The sequence below is a fragment of the Triturus cristatus genome, chromosome 6 (assembly GCF_964204655.1).
Source record: "Triturus cristatus chromosome 6, aTriCri1.1, whole genome shotgun sequence".
NCBI lineage: Eukaryota > Metazoa > Chordata > Amphibia > Caudata > Salamandridae > Triturus > Triturus cristatus.
The window spans coordinates 954,564,916-954,587,035 of record NC_140589.1 but is presented as its reverse complement, the minus strand read 5'-3'; the positions used below and the strand labels follow the sequence as shown (position 1 = coordinate 954,587,035).

The 22,120-nt window shown below is 44.3% G+C and overlaps 1 protein-coding gene across 1 annotated transcript in view; it reads right to left on the bottom strand.

Annotated features, from left to right (window-relative positions):
- The window catches only part of IGF2R (insulin like growth factor 2 receptor), a 1,674,612-nt gene that overhangs the window by 1,466,187 nt on the left and 186,305 nt on the right, over positions 1-22,120 (bottom strand). The window lies entirely within an intron of this gene.

Genomic DNA, 22,120 nt, shown 5'->3' with positions numbered 1-22,120 from the left:
GTGATCTATTAAATGGTATGGTTGTCAAACCTCATTGTGTAATAAAGTCACGATTCAGTATCAGGTCCAGTCAGGTTCGTTTGTAAAACCTTAGCTCAGTCCTCGGTAGCTGTGACTCAGAACAGGCAGGCTTTATCAAAGGAACAAGTGCAAAGCATTAAGAAGTTCCGAAACAACTGAATACAAAGAAACACAATAAAAATATGATGCCAATCTATAAAAATAGGTTGTAATTTTATCTTTAAATAGACAGCTTACAGACAAAAATCCATTCGAGGTTTCCACTGATATGAATGTTTAAAGAAATAATAAATCACTGCTTTTCACTAAATGCAATATATCTTTGTACTCTACCACGACGCGCAGTTTAGGGTTAGCCATAACAAGTAACTATAAGGGCACTCTTGTGGGGTCCAACTCCGATAGGGAGCCAGTTACAGAGTCCAGTGATGTCCAGTTGAACAGTTACCCTGCGTTTTAAGCAGTCTCCAGTTCGGTTTCAATTGTTATGGGTGACCCACCATAGAAGTCAATGGAGTGGTCCTGATGCAAAGAATTCAGGAAGATGAAGATGCTCAAGGATGCTTAGGAGGCGGAGTGTGTCGGGGATCTTCATGTGACCACCCCTTGCTCTACGAACACAGTGGGGAGGGTTTGGTCTCAGATGTCGATGTCCCTCAAAGTCTGGGTGGAGTCCAACACAAAACCAGTTGCCACTGGTCCACTAGTCTCCGTATACAGTAAAATCAGTTGTTCGCCCTTTCACTTGCCGTAACTTCCATGCTGGGTGACCAAACTGCACTTCAACTTGTGAGGGTCAGGACTCAGTCTCCCAAGCTGCACCTCTGAGTCCAGATGCAGTCATCGTCTTGGCACTGGGTTCTAAAGGGAGCAGGCTTCTCATGTTTTATGGCACTGTGGCTGTAGCAGGGACTCAACCAACTTACTCTTGAAGTTACCTTCTCTGTTTGGGGCTCAAGAACTACTTTTCCTTGAACGGGACACCACAGTCAGCAGCAGGTGCAGTCGAGCCTTTGGCACAGCCTGTCTTTGCTGGGTCCAGGGAACAGAAGGGCAGTCCTTCAGTCCTCTCTCTACAGTCCAGAAGTGAACAGAGGTCTGGGTGCCATTTTTATGTCCAGTACGATTCTCATGGGATGTGGTGACAAACTTACCAATGGGCTAGCAGGTGCCCTCCCGGGGAGGACTACTTCCTGCGAAGTGCAGCAACTAGGTAGCCCAGAATGCTATACTCTGCCCACTCTGAGCAAGGCAGAACCCTTCTCTTGGCACATGGGAGCTCCCTAGCCCAACTCAGAGGGGTGACTACACACCCTCTGAAAGTGCAATTTGACAATGGCTTCTCCCTCTCTGCCTGAGATGCCAGTCTGTATGCTAAAGAGCATCCCTTTCTATGTGTCAATACCATTTGCCCTTCAAAGGAGGCTTCTACTCTGAAGCTCGCCTTTTGGGCTCACACCTACTTTACCACTCTGCCAGGTGGAGTTCACGCCTCTTCCCTCGGAAGGTCCTTTGGTTCATCTTCCTGAGAGTCATTCTCGCCTCTCCCCGGGAGGGCAGAATACAGTCTTGAGGACAGCCGCTTGTGTGCAACCATAAACGGCTACTGGAAACTTTGGGCAACATTTGAGTGACAATTTTTTTAACTTGCCATTTTAGCAAAAGTTACATTAAATTCGACGTGAGCAACAAGTCTGGTTTAATTCACCAATTTTTTGGATACCTTGAATATACCATATCTGGCAGTCCCATTTGGAAGTTAGCACTGCTGAGTTGTCAGCGTGTTACTCCATACTCGCCAATGGGGCTACTATCCTTTCTGCAGCAAACAATGCATGGTGTTTACTATCAGGACCTGCCTCTATTTTTAATATAAGGTACCATGCATTTAGGTTTGTGTAGGCCTGCCTTGGGGTGACTTATAAATATTAAAAAACAAGGCTTGGGCTCTGCCATTGGTTTAAATGGCAAAGTCGAGTTTGCAGTTTAAAACTGCTCTGCCAGCCAGACTGGGAGTCATGCTTTGCTTTAAAAAACTTGTGATGACACAATAAATGCTGCAATCCATGAGAGACACTTAACTTACAGGCCTTTGGTACCCCAATAACACATACTAGGGACCTATAAAGTTACTAAATTATGCCAATTGTGGGTAAACCAATTAAACAGACATTTTAATGGTCAGAGCTCGGCCACTGGAAGGACTCGGTGTACCTTCAGGGTGAAAAAAACAGTAGCATCAGTCCAAAAGTTATGGTCTGATCATGCAAAAAGACCCATATCTTTAAAATTCATAATTCTTAGTTGTTTCCCAATCATAAAAACCTTACAACAGAAAATTGATTAAGACAGTCTTCAAAGGTTAAAATAGACAAACAGTAGTTATATATAAAAATAAACAGCACGGTATTCAACCATATAAAGGAATAAATTAAAGATTGACACAACAGGACATCTTTCAACAATTGTTGTTATTTCATACAGGTCAGCAATAAACATCTGGAGACATGTTGGTTGCTTGAAGGATGATGCAGCTTTTCATTTAAGATCACTTTACAGAGAGTACAACGAAAAGCTTTCTTCAGATTCAAGCATTACATCAAAATGTACTCAAAGTTATCCGATTTTGATTAAGGGTTTTTGCATTTCTTTGTGAACCTGTCTAATGGAAGAATATGCAGCCTGCACATAATGACCAGAATTGTTGCAAATATTGACTTGGTTTGATCCAGGGTTGTTTCACCCCCCAGCTCAGGCTTAATCTAGTTTCCTTCCCTGTTAGGCTGCCAGATTCAAGATCAAAACACATTTCAGAAAAATACATGCTAAAACATACTTAACTTTTGCAAAATGGCCTTTCATGATGGACTCTGGGTTCTGCTACTTCTTACCATAGCCAATAGTAGTCACAGTGTACTAAGTTAACATAAAGCAATAAGATGATGAAGCACATCTTCAAGGGCTCATGCTTAAATTCTTAAAACATACAGAGCCCAAGTGTAAAGACACAATGACCTGGTCGGAAATTGCCCTCCGATATTGACAGATATTGACAAACAAGCCTGTTCCATTGTCAAACCCAGCTAACCCACCAGCATAATAGAGAAAAGAAAACCCGTTCAGGCAGCAACAATAATACAGGGAGCCATGCTTAGCCTGGTCCGAAACGAAGTTATACAAAAAGAAGAAAACTAGCAGTCAAGCCTGAAAAACGTCACTCCATAGTACAGGCTTCCAACCCTGCCATCCTGCAAGGCTGGAAGAAATCCCTCTTCCCCCTCCCTTTCAATTGTACACTTCCTGTAATCGTACCATCTGAGACACAGTTCCTATAGCTGCTTATTGGTAACTGCAGTGCTCTATTGCTTTCCAACTAGGCTTGCACAAGAGAAATATATCATTATACACAGAGGTAGAAAACCGATGCAAGTTGTAAGCTAGTTGTCTGAATAACATTCAACTTTCGTCTTCTGATGGACAGATTCTGGAACATTTTCCTAATGCATGATGTCCGAGATCATGAGAACAATAAGATTTAAAGGCACCGTTACATCCGTGCTCAAAATTTATCAGAGGCAGCGGCATGCAGTTAAGGGAAGGCAGCACATTCCTGGTTTCCGCGCACAGCACAGGGTGAGGCAGCAAATCACTGGTCTCCATGCTCAGTGTGCTGTACGGAGTCTCTCCTTTCGCGGCTCAGACCGGCATTTCCAAAGTTACGGTCACACAGAGGGGTGTTTCGCAGCTTACAGGGAGTGCTGGTCAGGAAGGGCAAGTTTTGGGGCTTGGAAGTTTGTTTGAGAAGGAATAAGTGAACGTTGGGGTTGTCCTAGTATACCAGAAACATCATTTCTTGGAAGATGTAGGAGCGACTATCCATATATGTGACCCTTCCTACTATGGTGGCTTTTCCAGTGATAGTTGTCAGATGTCCCCAATCCTTGATGTAGTTAACTTATTTCCTGTGATGTAATTTCCTGTTTCTACTAACTATAAGGAGGCGTTGCAATGCAACTGCTTCCCTTACGTTTTTAGCGTTCGCTGCCCACTTGCTATCATTCCTGTCCCTCAATTTTTGGTCTGCTTTGTAGCTAGATTCCAGTCTGGATTTCTAATCCTATAAAATCTATGCTAGATTCCCTCAATCCTGGGTCAGGAACATTTTGGTATCTTGCTCATCTCTATCCACATTTATTCATCAGCTTCAATCAAGAGCTACCAAGATTGACAAGGATTTTTTTCTGCCCTATTGCCTTTTTCCTCCTAACTGGAACATTCTTAAAGAGACACATGGCACCGCTCACCTGTTTGTTAAGTGCAGGTTCACACTGTGGTGACACGAGGATTCACCCTTTCATTGGAAAACAAGAAAGAAAATTGATACAACTTCACAGTGATCAGCCCTAGACAGAATGGGACGCTAATTTACTCCTGCCAAAAGAATTACAACTTTCCCTTGAAACTTCAGATTTAAAACAGCCCTTAGCATTGAGGCCTACTGGCATTCCCAAAGCTCCTTGAATTGGCCCTCGTCATTTGTAGCATCCACTAAAGCTACTTCTGGATTTCCTCGCAGTGCATTTTGTTTTTAAGCCCTGCACAGTTTACTGAAGACCAACCAAAGCTGGGCTATCAGGTTATTTGTCATATTAACTCAACCTTAGCTTGGGCTACCCTTTTAGTAAAGTTTTCAAATTCCTATTTGAATTCTTGTTAGTGTTTAAGAAGATGTTTGAAAGCTCAGATTTTGACTATTTTGCTGAGGAAGGATTAGGTGTATCCAGCAAGGTGGAATGTTACACTGGCTTTTGAAACCAGTTTTCATCAATTGGTGGAAGACACTACTTGGGCTGAGCAGACTCAAATAATTCTTATTGTTGTTGTGAATGTAAAGAAAAGATTGAAAAACGAGTGGGCTCATTCTCAATGGCCTGCTTCATTTTCAGAACCTTTCGACTCAGCAAATAATTTAATCTAGATTGCAGGAAGGACGCAGTATCTATTCACATAGGGGCAGTTAGGATCCCCTTGACATAAGATGACAAGGGATCATTCATGCAAAACTCTTAATTTTCTGCAAGCTGTTAAAGACCGACTAATTCTTGCTCTGAACAGTACACCCCTTTCCTTCTCTAGCGCCAAGACACTATTTGGGTATTTGCGTGCTGTTAATAATTCAAATCAATTTTCAGCAAAAAAATGAACACATGATTTGTGCTTGTCCTAGAAAACCTTAAATTTGAAAATCCACTCTCTGAAAAGGAAAACGGAGCAAGTGTGCATTAGAACCCTTAAAGTGGATCTACCATGAGTAATACTGACAGTCAGTTTCTTTTGCCAATTACACTGATAAAGGAAAAAGGAAGAATAATAAATACTTTAGCACTTCAATTCAAGTACAAGAGACTTCTTTACCATTACAAATCTCAGGGGTGACACTCAGTGGGGACCCTGAGGTGACTGCGCCCAGGTTCCGTGCAGGACTTATAGCTGTGGCTAGCTGGATGCGTAGCAACTGCCTACAGCTTAATGCTAAGAAAACCGAGGTCCTGGTTGTGGGGAAGCAGGCGGAACTTTGGGGAGACCAGTGGTGGCCTTCTGAACTCGGGGTGTCCCCCATTCCAGCGGCCGAAGTTAAAAATCTGGGGGTGTGGCTGGATTCCAATCTTTCTTATACCAGCCATACAAAGAAGACAGCAGCTACCTGTTTTGGTATTCTGCGAGGGCTGAGGTCAGTCCTCAAATTCTTTGACCCCCCCACTCGGCAACTGGTGGTTCAGGCCTCTATTCTTTCCCGGCTGGACTACGGGAGTGCCTTGCTTCTTGGAGTCAACCAGGCTGAGGCTACTAGGCTTCAGAGGGTGCAGAACGCTGCTGCACGGGCCATTGTTGGCCTTCCGAGACGAGGCTCTGTCTCTGCTGTTCTGACCTCCCTTCACTGGCTTCCGGTCAGACAGAGAATCAAATTTAAGGCTCTCTGTCTGACATTTAAGATCCTGAAGCTTTCCTCTCCCCCTGCTTTGGCGGGCCTTATTTCTCCTTACGTCCCCACGCGGTCTCTCAGGTCTGAATCTTACCATCTGGCGACTAAGCCTAGGTTCAGGCTGAGTAGGATGGGAGGACGCTCTTTTCGTGTTCTGGCGGCTGATCTATGGAATTCCCTTCCTTTACATATTCGCGCCCTAAACAGCCTGACTCTTTTTAGACGCGCCATTAAAACACATCTGTTTGCCCCTGCTATCTGATTTCTCTTTTCTTGGCCTTGACCTGTTGTGTTGTGTACCTGATCAGGCGCCAGGACGCCCCTTCGCTGGGGCAGCTGTGCGCCTAATAAAAGTGAATAACATAACATAACATAACATTTAGAGACTTTTTCATACTGAAGCTTCCTTTAATTATGCAGTGATATTTGTAATTCCTTGCTTAACGAGGTACAATTTGTGTGTCTGTTAGGGTGTCCTAACAATATCATGGTTATCATAGTTTTGTCATGATCTCTCTGTTTCAGAGGTTTACTGATCACCAATTAAAAAGGTAAAATATTACACGTGAAATTTAATGGAGGCTTGTCTTTCATCTGTGCCATGGCTTTTTTCAGTTTTTACTAAAATGCTTCGTCATGGTAGCGCTATATCAACTGAAACTGCTGCTATTGTACTTTTTGGACATATGCATTTCCTATTAAAAAAATGAGGCGATACCACAGTCCTATTTACAGGATAATTGGCAAAATGTATTCATTGTCCACTCTCTCAGGCTGTGGCACTTGCATTTTTGTTCCGAAAGGGAGATTGAGATGTTACACCTTGTATTGGCTACAGAGTTTTAAATGAAATCAAGATCAAATACAGGTATTCTTTCTATTATTTTTTTTTTTTTTTTTTTTTTAAAACCTTTATTCGTATAAGTCAGAAACACAGCTATTCAGCCGACATCCCGGAGGTTCGGCAGCTAATCAATCAACACATATAGTCGTCTATAGCTCCAATACAGGATAAAGACAAAGGTTTCGTTTTGAAAACTACCTACAATGAACACAACAAGCAAGGCAGTATACACCATAAGTTCGTGCCAGTTCCCGACAGGGGCGTGGCCCCATTTCCAACATCAAGTCAAAACCACCGATCGGGAGGATGAGGGAGAAGCAGAGGCGCTAACATTCTAGCAGAGTTGTATCATAAGAACCCAAGTTGGAAGTGAGGCTAGGGGGAAAGTTGCTCCTCTGATGGTTCAGTGGCAGGAGGCAGACATCTGTCCCCCCTATACCGGTTCCAACTTCCCCATATCTTATGCCATTTCCTAGGCCTCCCCCGAGCACTATACACCGTTTTCTCCCGAAACATGCTCCAGTCCATGTTTTCCCTCCATGCATCTAGGGTGGGCGGGCTCAGAGAGCCCCACAGTCGTGCTATATCTCGCTTAGCCACCATATTGCCTAGGGTCACCCATTGAGTCTGCGCAGCGTCATAATCTGTAGGACCCCACACATTCAAAAGACAGCGCCGCGCCTATGGCTGCAGTACAATACCCGTGACCTCCTGCATCACAACATGAATTCGCTTCCAAAACTCCGCAATCACACCACACTCCCATATGATATGCAGAAAGGTGCCCACCATCCCGCAGCCCCTCTTACATAGCCCATCCTCGGAAAAACCCATGTGGACCAGCCGGGGCCCAGTGACAGACTCTGTGCAGTATTTTAAGCTGGACCAGCCTTAATCTTGCGGGGATCACGACCTCCTTAGGAGAGTATTCTTTCTATTATTGAAGATATTCTAGGATCTATATAATGGGTAAAAGTATTTACCAAACTTGCTCTATCAGTTGCTTGTCGTCGCCTACATACAAAAGATACCAACAAGTGGATAAAAACCTTTATGCATGTTTGGACGTTCTAAACAGAGAATATTAACATTTAGGTTGTGCAATGCCCAATTCAATATTCTTTGATGCTCTGAGGCAGTTTGTGAATTTAGTGTGATCAAGACTCCAGCAACATTACCTGACTTGTGAACCTCAGATGTAAATTTGAGGAGGAGATTACTTCAGATCTCTTAACAGATCCAAAGAAGGAAAGCATGAAAGACTATTTTTGCTGGGATGCACAAGCTGAAAAGGCATGTAATGCGGTAAAAAATTCATTAACAAAAAAGCTCCAACTTTATCACATTCCAAATACTCCTAAGTTCACTGTTGAGACTGATATTTAAAAAAAATAGAGCAGTGGGGTTGGTTCGACTACAAATGCAAGAAAGTGATGGACAATAACATCCTGTCTATGTGTCTGTTTTATTGTAAAATTTGCGCTCAAAATAAATTACTTTCTAAGCCTTTTGGACATCTGCAGCCTTTACTTGTGGCTCTTGAAACATAGTGTACGATCTCCACAGACTTTCTATAGCATAATTTGACTTCAGAAGGATCTTGATAAATAATGGTTATACTAAACATTTTTTCAAAGATGGCAATTTTCCCTCTTCATCTACGTTACGTACAGTAATAGAAATTACTGAAAGTTCTTTTTTTTTAGTGGGAGGAGAGGAGAGGAGGAGAGAGGGGGAGGGGAGGGGAGAAAGCAGACATAACTCTGCATCCTCAGAATGAACAAAGAAGAAAGGAGGCATACAAACTAGCCTGATAAACCTTTTTAAACTAAGGGAAAAAAGCCAGACAGTCAGGTAATTAACTGGTTCCAGATTTAAGGGGTTAGGATGCCCAAACATACACACGAGTAAGATCAATTCAAGTCAAGTCAAAAATACTTTTATTAATTCTTTAAAAATCATAAAAGGATGGCAAACCATCATAAAATTCTAATTCTAAACATTATATGAACATATGTATATCAAATATATAATTATTAAAAAAGTTATTCTTATCATTTTTTATATCGTTTTGAAACATTGATCTGGAAGAAATCATTGGAAAGGGAAGCCATGATCACAGTGAAGAGTCCATCAAAAAGTTGTATGTTTGCTAATCATGAAGAAGTTTTGTCCATTTCTTTTGCTGCTACTTTCCAAAATTTTATAGCGCTGCAGGAGAGTGAAATTGAGAACCATCCAAGACACCTGATGACCGCAGCTCTGCATGTTCTGATCTGTTCTTTCTTTAAAATCTCCCGAAGAATGGATTGACGTGTTTTCAATAAAATAGGGCATATGCATAATAAGTGTAATAGCAACTCCTCCCCTTGACAGCAAAGGCGACATTCCTTCGATGGCCATACGTATTTCCATTGCGGGGTTAAATCTTTTGAGGGGGAATGAACCCAGTCGTAGTAACATCAAGTAATGCTTTTTATAGTAAGAAATATGTTCAGTCAGATACCGTTGCGGTTTTAGCCTCTGGTATGTCTGAATCACGGCCCAGGCGTGATATGTTTGGGAAAAAGACTTTGTCAGTTCATAGGGAGTTCCTCTTGATTGCGGAATTTGCCGCGTTTTTAATTCCAGAATACGTTACTGGTGTTGACCAGACCTCCTCTTGCTGTAACGCCGACAAGTATTCCTGCAGTATTCTAGTCGTCGAGTTGGCTTGTCTAACTTGACTTTCGATCTCAACCCAACAACGATGGGCTAGGGTGTTATCGTCTGCCTCCCTCATCCTCCAATAGTACTTCACTAAAGCACCTTGTCTGGCCAGGATCTGGTTTTTTAAGCCAAATTCTAGACGGATTTCGTCTTGTGAGATGTGTAGCGGAATTATAAACAATCTTTTGAAGAATACAGATTGTATTGTATTTAGGGTGGTTGCATCTTAGGTATTCAGGATTTCTGAACCGTACGAGATGGAGGGCAAAAATTTTGCAGCGATCACTTGAAGCAAGTGGCTGGTAGAACAACCTGTGAGCTTTTTTTTCAAGACTTTAAAGGAGAACAGCAATTGTTTTGCTTTTATGCTTCCTTGTTCCATCTGTTGTTTAAAGTTTAACTTACTATCGAGCAGAAAGCCTAGATATTTATAGGAAGTTACGCAGGCCAAACATTGTTCGCACAATTTCCAGGGAAAGGAGTACCTGGACGAGGTTTTGTTATGTTTTGAAAAACTCATTACTTTTGTCTTTTGATGATTGATCGTAAGTTGATTGGAGGTGGTATAAGCTCCTAGTCCCGTGATTAATTTCTGCAGGCCAGCTGGTGTTTGTGCTAGTAGTACTATGTCATCTGCGTACTGAAGGCATGGCATTGGTGTTTTGCCCAGTTTGGGGGGGTTGTCAGCTAGAATTCACTGAAGGTGTTTGTCAAGATCTGACGTGTAGATATTAAACAAGCAGGGCGCTAAAACGCAACCTTGTTTTAGTCCGTTCAGCGTTGAAATCTTACCGGTGACCCTTGACCCATCGCCTTTCTTAATTTGCACCCAGGTGTTAGAATACAGGTTGATGATTGCCTCCAGGAGTCTATGCGGCCTGCATCTTAGCCCATAGAGCGGCTCTTGAAACTTTATCAAAGGCTGCCTTAAGGTCCACGAAGCAGGCATATAGGGGCCTTGATTTTTCGAATGCCTGTTTGGCTAAAAGAGTGACAGCAGAGATGTTCGTCAAGGTGCCCATCCCCGCCCGAAATCCAGTTTGCGTAGGAGGTATTTGATTTTTTAGACTAACCCAGGCCTCTAGTTCTACTAAGAGGTTGGATGCGTAAATTTTCGCCTCTACATCTATTAATGCGATCAGTCTGTAGTTAGAGGGGTCCGAACGTGGACCCGACTTATAGATTGGGGTAAGGATACTTCCTCTCCAGGACTAGGGGATCATACAATCTGCTTTGACTTTGGAATAACGGGGAGTCAGGACTTGGGACCAGAATGCAGGGTCGTGTCGGAACCAGGCGTTTGGAAGGCCGTTTGGACCTGGGGCTCCCTCCGATTTTAGGTTCTTTATTATTTTTAGCACTTGAGTTTCTGTGAATAGGACTGGATTCCCAGGTAGATCGAGGTTATTGGTACCGTTAACCTGGTCTCGGCCTACTGCCTCCTTCGCTGTTTGTTCTTCACAGTTTGGAGCCGATCGAGGTGCAGCTTCGTTGTAAAGGAGTTCAATGTGGGCTCTCCATGTGGCCTCCAGAATTTCCGAATGGAGATGTTGATTCCGGCCATTGGTTAGTTGATTTATTTGTTCCCAGAAAAGCCTGGAATACCCCAATTTACAGGCATGATGGAGTTTAGCCCAGATATGTTCTTGATACTCTTTTTTTGTACGTTTTATATCATTTTTTAAGTGTTTCCTAGTTTTTGCGATTAACGGCAGAAGTTCCTGATGGTTTTCTTGGCCCCGGGATCGTAATTGTCTGAGGTATTTATTTAGTTGTTGTTTTTGTTTCCTCAGGTTATTATTGAACCAAGCAGCCCCTTTTGGATTTCCGGCTTGGCGGGGATGGGTATTTTTAGAAAATATATTGTTAATTTCAAAAGTAAAGTACTCCCAAGCTTTTGTGGTTAGTGTTTCAGGGTTGAATTTTTCCAAAAGACTGGTATAGGTGTTTGATGATGTTCTTATTCCAGCGAAGGCGTTTTAAATTATAGCATTGTGTTAGAGATGATCGCGCTTTTACTTTTGCTGAAATTTTAAAGGCTGTTAATAATGTAAAGAATTGTGGCTGATGATCGCTTTCAGCCCGATCTTTTATCTGAAAGCTCGTAATATGCGGGAGGAGGTCACAATCTATAATGGTATAGTCTATGATGGAACGTGTTTTTTGTGTAACCCTAGTGTATGCTGCGGGCTGGTCAGTAGGACCTTGGCCATTAAGTATGCACATTGAGAGGTCTTTCAAGCGAGATGTGCATTTCTTGCCAGAAGTGTCCTGACGAATGGGGGCTTGTATGGGCCCCTTTGTTCCATTGCTCCTTTCGTGTAGTAAATTCATATTGAAATCGCCTGACAAAATGATTTTGGCATCCGGATAGGCGAGTTTTAATGTTTTTATTGAGGTAATTAGTTGTTCAATTCTTAACTTCTTTTTTTTAGATGCAGGATGAATATAGATATTGAGGATGAGCAGGGTGAAGGTCTCTGGGACATCTATTTTAACACACAACATCCAGGAACAGTCTAAGTCTACGATAGAAGCCTGCCATGGAATTTCTGTGGAAATGAAAGTAGAGAGTCCTCCTTTTGCTCTTCCATGTCTGGTGACTTTTTAGCTGGATTCAGAAATTCTTTAAAACCTGGTATGAGGGATGGAGTTGTCTGCCAGGATTCTTGAAAAAGGATCATGTTATATTGTGTAATAAAATTCATGAAATCTGGGTCTTCTGATTTTGAATGAAGACCGTGCACTTTCCAGGAGCAAATGGTACATCCTTGATGCGATTGGGAGGCTTGTGTTGAAGATATTCATGCCTTTCCCAGGGATGTGCCTTCTCTTTTTAATACCCAGGGTGTCGAAGGTTGGCCGGCTACGGGGTACTCAAGGGTGATGGTAATTTTCCTGGCCTGGTGCTCTTTATCCCTCGTTTGACTTTGATAATCTGGGCCTTTTGCTCCTTTTAGGAGACTCGTGGTATTAGAGGGTGGTTGTAATGGGCTGGGATAAAGCGGGGGAAATAACTTTTTTAGCTCTATTCCCCATTTGCCAAATATGTCCTTCTGCTGCCAGATGAGGTCAACATGCATTTTGTTAGTAAATGTAGCTATTGTGGCTTCCTGACCAATGGAGCACAGGTTTTGTTTGAATTCAATGCTTTCGACGTCGTTGGTGTTTATGTTGTTTAAGGAAGGAAGAGCTTTGAATAATTTTAGTAAGACATTTCTATTTAATATGTCGTGCATTCCCCTTGAGACATATTGTGGGTTGAAGATGACTTTGTTATTAGCTGGGGGATCATACTCCAATTCATTATCCAAGATTTTTTCCGTATGTTTCACTACCGTTGATTGTCGTAGGATCTGAGGTGGAGTGCATATTTCTGGTTTGTTATTTTTTTGGTTGTTTGCGCCACTCCCGTTTGTTTCCGCAAGTCGCCTTACGACTGTGCCGGTTACTTCTGCAGAGGTGGACGCATCCTGATTTGTTTTCCTTTCTGTCAACTTGAGGCAACTCACTGATGCTTGTGTTGCCTGAGTTTTGGGGTTGATTTTTTCCCTTCCCATCTCCATTTTTGAATAAACAATATAATTTCCTTGGCGGAGACGGATCCCTTAGGTTTTGATTCAAGGTATTAGGTATGGTTGGTGAGTTTGGGGGAGAAGATTGGTTGCTCCTTAGGGGTTACTACTTCCGTACTGCTATGGGTTGTAATTACTTCGTGCGGTGTTCCATTTTGGATTGGTGTTGCCAGGGGCTGGTCTAATACATTGCTTAGTTGTTTGCGCTTTCTGGATTTTCTCAGTCGTTTACGTTCCCGTTTTGATAAAATTGTAGTGGCTTTTAGCTGACTTTCCAGTGTTTTCTTATGTTGCTCTTGAGATGAAAAATCCTGGGTACTTAGATTATCGGGAACACTTTGTAAGTTATTTATGGATGCTGTTGACTCGGTGCGTTTAATCTGTATAGGTGTTGATTCTATAGCACTATTTTTTAAGCCTGCAGAAGGATTAGGGCATTCTAGGATAGAACCCTTAGGGGCTACGTTGTCTTGCTCCGATTTATTTAATGCTTCATTCTTTGTTGGAGTTGTAGGCTTAGTTGTGACTTCCCTTGTTGTGTTCAGTAGTTCAGTAAGTATAGTTGGAACTAAGGCTAGTTTGTCAATTATTCGAGTGCAGTGGCAATGGCACATTTGAAAGGTGGTTTCCCGATCTTGCTGAACCTTCAAGATCATCTCATTGAAGCTTTGCAGTTTTTGTTCGAACCCCTGGACATGAATTGCAAGAATATTTAGAAGGTCTACTGGAGTATCTAATTTGTCTGCGTGTAAAGTCATTGCCTTGCCAATTGTATCCATTGTGCTTAGCAAATGGGGCCATACTGTGACTGTCGATGGAGCGGAGTTGGCACTGTGGTCCGAATGGGGCAATTCGCTTGAACGAACTGGAGAATTGGTAGGAGATGCCTTTTTTTGATTTTGTGATGTCTTGGAGGCTGGTTCTGGGTAGGTTAAAAGGCAATTCGATGTGTCGTTTAGTGTGGCCTGCCATAGGTGGTCTGTCATTTCCGACATGTGGGGGAATGGATCGGCAAGGACTTGGGTGTCAAAGCTTAAGTTGGCTATCCCCTGACTGGTGGGGTAGTCGCCCCCCTGCTGTGGAATGATAGTGCCCGTGGGGCTGAGGGTGATTTTATTGTGCTGGTTTTTTGAGTATTTTGAGTTGCTTTTACTGTGATGGTTAATTTTTTCGGTGTGACCATTGTGATCACAGTGTCCTGATGAAGTTTGATGTTCTTGAGACTGAAGTAGGTAATCCAGATGAGATTGGGATTGATGGTGATGAATTAGAACCTCTATTGCCTCGGAATGTTTCCTTTGGGAAATCTCCAGGGGAGGAAGTTTTTTGAAAGGTAGTTGCTGAGGACTCTGATTATCTTGATTTCGGTAAGATCAACCATGCAATGAAACGCCGCAACAGAACTCCTTTTTTTACACATAAGGAGACCTAAACCCAACAAATGTTGATTTATGTGAAATTGTTTGCCAAAACTGATTCTAGCAATACAGCAGAATACACGAAGCCGGAGGAGAATAACTCAGAATGTGACTACTGATAATACTAAGATGTGAAACAAATGCTACGGAGTTTAACTGTAAATTATGTATTGCAAAATCAATATTAAAAAAATACATGTGGTTCATTTTCTTCCTGGAGTTAAACTTTTATTTTATTGCTTTCTCTTGTTCATCCACTGACAGGCAAACTTCAACCATAATATTTTGCTTCCTTTTAACGAAAACTGTCTGCAGCTCCTGAGCGATGTGGACGCCGTTGGTTTCCTGTCTGCTCCATCATTCGCTCTGTCAGTAACTGGCAGGTGAGTCAAAGTCTTGCATCTCATGCCTGCCTCTCCTGCTCCCCTGTGCCTCACTTTTCACTGTGCAGGGGAACGGGTGGGTAGCACAATCAGGTGGCCCCCACCGCTCAAGGGAGATCATTTCAAAACTAGCACAATGGTGCCAAGAAAAGTGCCGATCCTCAGATAGGGCCACCACCACACAGGTCCCAAAGAGGTAGTATGAAAACAACTGGGGATTGCAAAGATACTCTGGACCACAGGGGACTGCTGGTTAGGCAATAAATTCCATACCAAAGCAGCTAGGTATAATTTAGATATTTCCGGCCCCATTGGCTATTTCAATGGGGGTTTCTTCCTCTTTGCATAACACAATATGTGTATTTGTAAAGCGAATGTTCACCCTGAAGGGACCCTTGGAATTGAAATGACAAATGTTTATTGTTAACCTAATTCAGTAGTACTCATTTATTTGAATTTTGAAGGATCAAAGGCTGAGTGGACCTGCTAGGATTTGAACCTGTGACATGAATTCGAAGCACAGATCCCTGGTGTGGATTCATCAGACCACAGAGCCACCAGACTCCCATAGTGGCGCACTCTAACCACCAGGAGTGGTCTTGTGAGGTGTTCTGGGCGTCCAATTTATGTTTTTTTCACTCTGTGATTAGTTTGCTTTTATACAGTCTTGAATATTGCGGTTTTCTACTTTATAGCAGTAATCGACTGAAAATGTTTTAGAGCTGCCCTCTTCGCCACCTCCTAGTAACGTCCTGACCTGGGGTCTTTCAGAGGGTCACTAAATCTTGAGTTCAGAAATGTCAAACAAGTAGGGAGTGTTCAATTACTCCAGACAATGGCTGGGGCTCACTTTGGGTCAGTGTTTTCTCTTCTACGGTTGATCTTCTTCTCAAGCCCTGTGCGGGTCTTTAAGAAATGGAGGCGGAGAGTTCTAGAAGGTGGGCGTCCTTCCTCATTCGAGAGATGCACATCACTTCTACGCCCTAGTCTGCCCTTCTCAGGAGCAGCCCTTGGGCTGCCTCACCCCTGCACTGTATTATGAGAATATTCAAAATGGCAGCTTAAAGAAACATTGGAAAAGACCTCTTTTTCGTGGCCAAACTCAGCCCCAGCACAGGCAGATTTGATTTCTCCTCTTCAAGTTTCAAAGAAAACCTGTAGTGACTGGAGCCGGAGGTCTGTCTACCGTTGTCAGACAGAGGCAGCTAAATACTGTAAGAAAGTGGCTCTGTATATACTGCACCAAAGTAAGGTTCAGTGTGCACAGAGTCCACAGTCCCCAGAGGTTTGGCAGAGGCTTAAGATAGATATAACCTTACTCTCTAAAGTGGTAGCTTGGTCGAGCAGTAAGGCAGTATCAGAGGACAGTGTAAAGCATTTGTTGTACACACAGTCAGCAAATGGTCTCACACACTCAATAACTGAACTCTAGGCCAATTGTTTTGTATATAAAAATATATAGTTGTTTTATTTTAGAACCACAAGTAGGTATCAAAATACTTTCTCAGAATGAAATGCTGTAGTTGTATACTTTCAATAAGCAATATACTTTTATATGCAATAGTTACAGTTGTTGCAATAGGCAACACAATTATAACATTGAGCTCAATGGGAAGTTTTAAGTAAATGCAATTTCAATTACTTTGCGTCTGATTTTCTTACTCAGGGTTGGATCCTGGATTCAGCCCTGGTGCATTTCCTGTAAACAGTTGAAAGAAATCATTTTTGTTACACAGGTGATTTTTAAGGAATATCTGTATGTTTCAAAAAGCGACACTTAGAAGAATTTCTGGCTAAAACCAGGCAATGTTATCCTATGGAGGAAAATCAAGTTATCGGTAAGTACAGTTATAATTACTTTTCAGGGTCGGTGCTGGGCACCAAGATCCAGCACTGGGATCTCTCCTGATAACAGGGGAGTAATTTCGTTTTTTGGCTGATTTTTTGTGAATATTGTAAAGTTTCAAAACTCGACACTTAGAAGAATTTCCAAGTGAAACCAGTCAATGTTACCCTATAGAGAAAATGTAGGTTATCGGCTTTCAGGTAAGTACTCGACTGGCAAAGTTAAGGTTCTGGTCATAGACTCAGGGGTCTCCCAGGGTCAGGTAGGTACAGTTGTTACACCCTCAGCAGCACAGGGGCAGCCGGGTGCAGAGGGAGTTAGGCCCAATGTTAACCTATGGGAGGAAGAGGGCCTTTGGTTGGTGGCTGCTAGCAGGCAGGCCACGCGGCTGTGGGAGCTGGGCTCCTGGTCACTCACACAGGGCAAGTGGGGGAAGTAAGACAGGATAGATGTTGCACTTCCAGGGGCACTTGGGCGGCTGGGTGCAGGGTGATTTTAAGCAGTCGGGCGCTAAATGCATTTCAATGGAGAAGCTGCAAGATGAACAAAGGGTGCAGGCTCGGGGACGGAGATTCATCAGGAGCGACCACCACTTCAATAGGTAAGTTGGGAAGCTGTAGGTTAGGTAGACACCCAGGAGCTGGGCACAGGGGACCACAGGGCGCCGGGTGCAGGGGTATCTTTTCGCGTCGGGAAATCTTACCCTCTGATGGTCGCCCTGGGGTGGGTACACCCCCTAGCCTGCCACTCTCCGGTGGGGGGAGGGGGGCAGGAGCCTAGTCCTGATTGGGTAGGGCTCCCCATCCTCAAGATGGCGAGAGCCCGGAGTTGTGCTTCACCTCGCCTCCCCCACCGGAGGGGTGGGGTTGGCAGAGACTGGCACACCCCCTTTCCTCACTTTGATTTTCCCACCGATCTTCCCGCCAGATTGGGGGTGGGAACCAGTGGGGGCCAGTTGCTGAGTACAGCAAGTGGCCTGGAGAAGCTCACAAAGGCGGCATGCCTTTGAAGCTTCCCCTGCCCATTCTGGGGGAGGAGACCTAGCACCTCACCCAGGATGTGCATTGTTGCAGGCCCACGAGAACAGATGGCTCTCTACCCAGGGGTCCAGCAACATGTCTGCTGAGCGGCAGCCTAGTCAGCCTCTCATTCAGGACGCTGGTTGTTGGTTAGTTTCAGGAGGCATCTCTAAGATGCCCTCTGTCATGCACTTTACATTAAATCCCACACTGGCACCAGTGTGGGTTTAATGTGCTGAGAATGCAGCCTGGGTGGAGAACATGCAAAGTGCGCATGACATTTTGACCGGCCAGAGACGGCCAGCCAACGAGTCATGTGCACTTTAGAGTGCAGCAACCACTCCTCCTCTCCGACGTCAGGGGAGCCAAGTCCCACCCCGCTCGTGACGATACTAAAGATAAAATTATAATAACTTCAGTTATTATCATTTTATTTTTTCTTTCACTGCTCCGTGAGCAGTAGCAGAGAAGCCGCCACTGTCCCTACTGTGTTTCCTTCCACGCCTTGGCAACAGGACATCTGAGTGTGACAGGGGACCCAATCAGTCACAGACACAGCAAAAAATGATGCAGAATCGGTGCCTTAATTAATCGTGCATGAAAACAGCTCATGACAGCGGGTAAAGCAGTGGCAGAAGAAGCGCGATGCATGTGCAGGAAATTAAAAAAAGGTTTTATAAATTAAGAGTCAAGTTCACATTGATGGGTGCGATATGCACTTTAGCATGGAAAAACCGCTTCCTTGCAATGGTAGACTTCAACTCACGGATTACTACACATTGTTGTGCGGTTTTGGGAAGTACATACTATCTGTAATGCAACTGGTGCTCTTGTAAAGCGCTCAGATACCTTCGGGCTGAGTTTGTGCTTTTTTATATATAAAAAAAACAGCGAAGGAGGTGGTAAACAAAGGGAGTGTGTTGAACACGAAGGGAGAGGAACAGTGATAGGAAGCACAAACAAAACACATGCTCTTGTATGGAGTGCAGGTCATAGAGTCCAAAAAATAAGTACCTCAGAAGCACACGGCCAGATGAAAGACACTGGCCGCCAGCCACTGATCACCAACCAGAAAGGATACTTGTCACAAGCTCCTGGGAACAGCTGAAGCAAGAGAGAGTGTGACCTGATGACTTGGGAAGCTGCTGATGACCAGTAAGAAGCAAGAAAACAAGAGTGACCAGTGATGTCTACACATGGTAAGTGATAGTGTCACAAGCCTAGCGAAAGAGCTATGCAGACGAAACCAAAAAAAGCACTATTCTTTTTGGATTCTCAATTGGATCATAAAGCCAAAGCAGGCCATAACCAGTTTATTCTGGGTTCCATCTGCAATAGTGCTTTCCCTATGCAGATGCCAGGTTGAGTCAGACTAGAGTTCTCCTCACTCAGCCTGCATACATGTACATATTTTCAGCATAACCTGACCAGAGCTCATTACCCCAGTTGCAGAGCAGTGGATATTAGTTTTAAAAAGGTGGGTAAAGGCAGTTACAGCTCAGAAACATTAAACAAGCATTGGCAAAGCCAATAGGTCTCGCATATGCAAGAGCTATTGGCTTTTCTAGTGTAAGGCTTCATCTCCGGCTTTAGTATTCGAGTTACTTACCTTCGGTAACGATATATCTGTAAAAGACATTGTGCAAAAGTTGGTCGCACACTGCTCGTCACACCAGCAAGTTGCCCCATCGTGGCATAGGCGTACCCGCCGTCTCCACTACATTTACCACAGTCCTTTGGGGCAACTTGCTGGTGTGACGAGCAGTGTGCGACCAACTTTTGCATAATTTATTACGGCTCCCTTGAGCCAATGGGCTGATGAGCCTTGGATCTGCACCTGCGCGCCATGAGAGGTACTTGACCTGTTTTAATTACATTTTGGCAGTCCACACGGCACCCCTTCACACTGACCTGCTCCCTGCTGACGAGAGGCAACTACCTCGAAACACGTGTCCAGGGATGGCTAACGCAACACATACTGTTCTTTTTACACATCGTGGCATAGGCGTAGCCGCCGTCGCCACTACATTTACCACAGTCCTTTGGGGCAACTTGCTGGTGTGACGAGCAGTGTGCGACCAACTTTTGCATAATATCTGTAAAAGACATATGTTGCAGATTCCTTACCTTAGAATTACCCCCAGGCGTCAGACTGGATCCAGAGATTTTTTCTCACCAGTACCCCTGCGTGTCGGTAGGTGGCGTCGGTCGACTCAGTGTTAGTCGTTGTTGTCGTGATCGCCAGAATGACGTCGCGGTATCTACTTAGACACCGCCCCTGCGGGCTCACCTCAGTTCTTTACACGACATTCCACGTCAGAAGCGCAGAACCATGCAAGACACTGACCCCTGGTGCACAAAACTAGGGTCCTGAAAGGGAGATCCTTACTCTAGAAGTCAGTTCACAGAACGGGGAGGATGGGTGGGGCGGTAAGTAATCTAACCAATATATGTCTCTTACAGATCTATCGTTACCGAAGGTAAGTAACTTGTTCATCTGAAAGAGACTATTAGTTACAGATTCCTTACTTTAGAATAGATACCCCAGCAATCTCAACCCCGGAGGTGGGTCTGGGAAATAAGTTCACACCAGAAAGTCCTGGAGAACTGAACGGCCAAAGAAGCCGTCTCTCCGGACTTGGCTATCCAGGCAATAATGTTCAGTGAACGTGTGCAGTGATGCCCACAGAGCTGCCTGGCAGATGTCACTGAGGGGGGACTCCACATCCCAATGCAGTAGTGGCTGCTGTCGCCCTGGTGAAATGGGCACGCAGTTCCACCGGACGTTCCTTCTTCCCCAAGGAATAACAATCTTAATGCAAAGGATGACCTATTGAGAGATAGTCCGTTTTTGCACGACACAACCTTTCTTGGCGCCCATATAGCCAACAAAAAGTTGCTCATCCATCCGGAATTGTTTTGTGCAATCCAGATAAAATAACTCACGTTTTGGATACAGACGGTGGAGCCTTTCCTCCTCCTTGGAAGGATGCGGGGGCGGGATGAAGGTGGGCAAAGTGATGGTCTGCCCTATGTGGAAAGAATTAACCACTTTGGGTAGAAAAGAAGGCCTAGTTCGAAAGACAACCTTGTCCAAATGGACAGCAAGGAAAGGAGGTTTCGAAGACAGGGCCTGAAGGTCACTCACTGCTAGCAGAGGTGATAGCAACCAGAAAAGCAGTCTTTAAAGTCAAGAGTCTAAGAGGGCAATCATGCAGTGGCTCGAACGGAGCACACATATGGTAAGCTAAGACAGGATTTAAGTCCCTCTGGGGCATTACGAAAGGAATAGGAGGAAAAAGGTGAGCAATGTCCTTAGGAAACCTATTTACAATAGGGGACTTGAAAAGAGAAGGCTGATCAGGAAGGCGAAAAAAGGCCCAAATGGCTGAAAGATAGCCTTTTATAGGGTGCCTAGAGCAGAGCCCTGCTGGTCCAAATAAAGTATGAAGAGGGGAACCTCAGTAAGTGGGACAGGAAGGAGATCCACAGCCTTTGCTGCACACCATGCCACAAATGTGTTCCATCTACAGCCGTATACTGTTTTAGTAGAGGGATGCCAGGCTGCCAAGATGACATTACAGACTTCGGGAGGAAGGTCGAAAGTGGTCAACTGTCGGCGCTCAATCTCCACGCAAGGAGGTGGAGGCTGGACAGGTTCGGGTGGAAGACCATCCCTGTTGCTGCGACAAAAGATCCTCCAAAGAGGCAGTCTGATCAGAGGATTGATGGCCATGTCCAAGAGCTCAGGATACCAGACTCCTCGTGACCAGTCCAGAGCCACAAGAATAACTTGGGCCCAATCGTGCTTGATCTTCTTCAGCAGTCTGGGCAGAAGAGGCATAGGCGGAAAGGCGTATAGAAGACAGCAATTTGACATGGATGAAAAGCGTCGGCAAGCGAGTGCAAGCGAGTGCCGCTTTGGAAATTCCAATGCACAGAATTGCAGACATTGGGAGTTCTCTTTGGTGGTGAACAGATCTAACCAAGGCTCTCCGCACTGCTGAAAGATCTTGCACCACCTCCGAGTGAAGACGTCATTTGTGATCCATCATGCACCAGCAGCTAGGTTTGTCTGCCCTAGCGTTCAGGGAACCAGGGACATGCCCCGATGTTCCAGCCACATCCAAAGGCGAACAGCCTCATGACATAGGGTCCACGGCCACACCCCACCCTGTTTGTTGCAGTACCACTTGACGGTAATGTTGTCCATGAACACCTGCACTACTCTTCCTTTGACAGAAGGAAGGAATGCTTTCAGCGCAAGACTGTTCACCCGTAGCTCCAGAAGGTTGATGTGGAGCCCGGACTCCGCCGGAGAC